We start from the raw sequence: 987 nt of genomic DNA on the forward strand, positions 1-987 counted from the left end.
CTTATATTTGTAGACACTGTTTTCCAAATAGCTGGAAAAATGAACAGATTGTTCTGGGAGGTCGTGTTTCCAATTTGTTCCTAGCTTCCAGTCTGTTCATCAGATAAGAAAGCACAAGGAGAGTCAGCTAATACTCTTCACCAACTGCATCTATCTTCGATTGCGCACAACCACGGTAAGAGGAAAGAAAGCAAAGCTTTCCTGGAATCTCGCCTGAGGTCTTTTCTCTTGACTTCCTTTATTTCACCTTTGTGCTCACTGCAGCCACCACAGGACCCCTCGGTAGGGCATAATTTCCAAGTCCTGAATAAGGCAGGTTTCGCGTCGTAATTTACTCGTAGTGCTCAGCCCCGCCCCCCTTATTCAGCATCAATTTGCTGTCCTGGTGGGGAGAACAAACACCAGAGACTGAAGCTAGGGGGTAGGGAGGAAGAAGGCCAGCAGCGTCTCGCGGCCGGTCTGTCTGTCTGGGGATGGAGGGAGCCGCAAGACCAGGCCCGGGCCCGAAAGAAGCGGGGGTCAGCCTGAGACTCGAGCTCCGCACCTACAAAGCCAGAAGCAGCTGGCTGCCCTAGCCGGGCCAGGAGCGCCACCTCCGGGTCCCAACACCCGGCCAGCGCACCCCCAGAAACAGCCCGTCCCGCTTGCCCCTCCCCTGAGCTCGTGGTACTCGGCCCGGCAGCCAGCCGCCCCCGGCCACCTACCGGGGCTCAAGGCCACAAAGCGGGGCCCCAGCTCTCGGCGGCCTCCGCCTCCTCCAGGTCCATGGGGTCGGGGCCCCAACCTTCGCTCCCCTCACCCGGGGGAGGAGGAAAAGGAAGAAGGCAATGCGGGCTCCCCACCCGCACAGCTCACTCTGGCCTCAGCCTCCCTGGACAGCGACGGCGGCCGGAAACGCCGCCCCCTCCCACCTCCCGGACTCAACCCGGAAACACACTCTTGATGCTAAACAAGCCCTCCTGTCCCCCCGGAAGCTCAATTCCAGCC

At 59.6% G+C, this 987-nt stretch overlaps 1 protein-coding gene across 5 annotated transcripts in view; it reads right to left on the reverse strand.

Moving 5' to 3' along the window:
- The window catches only part of KIAA0319L (KIAA0319 like), a 109,471-nt gene that overhangs the window by 108,307 nt on the left and 177 nt on the right, over positions 1–987 (reverse strand). Inside the window, exon 1 of one of the 5 annotated variants that reach the window (XM_067725450.1) lies at positions 705–925. The exons of 2 other annotated variants lie outside the window; for them this stretch is intronic. The gene's annotated coding sequence lies outside the window, so the exon portion shown is untranslated. Of the gene's footprint in view, positions 1–704; positions 926–987 lie in introns of those variants that run through there. 2 more of the 5 variants (XM_067725452.1, XM_067725454.1) reach the window with 2 other exon arrangements.

This window comes from Pseudorca crassidens, chromosome 2, assembly GCF_039906515.1.
Source record: "Pseudorca crassidens isolate mPseCra1 chromosome 2, mPseCra1.hap1, whole genome shotgun sequence".
NCBI classification, from domain to species: Eukaryota; Metazoa; Chordata; class Mammalia; order Artiodactyla; family Delphinidae; genus Pseudorca; species Pseudorca crassidens.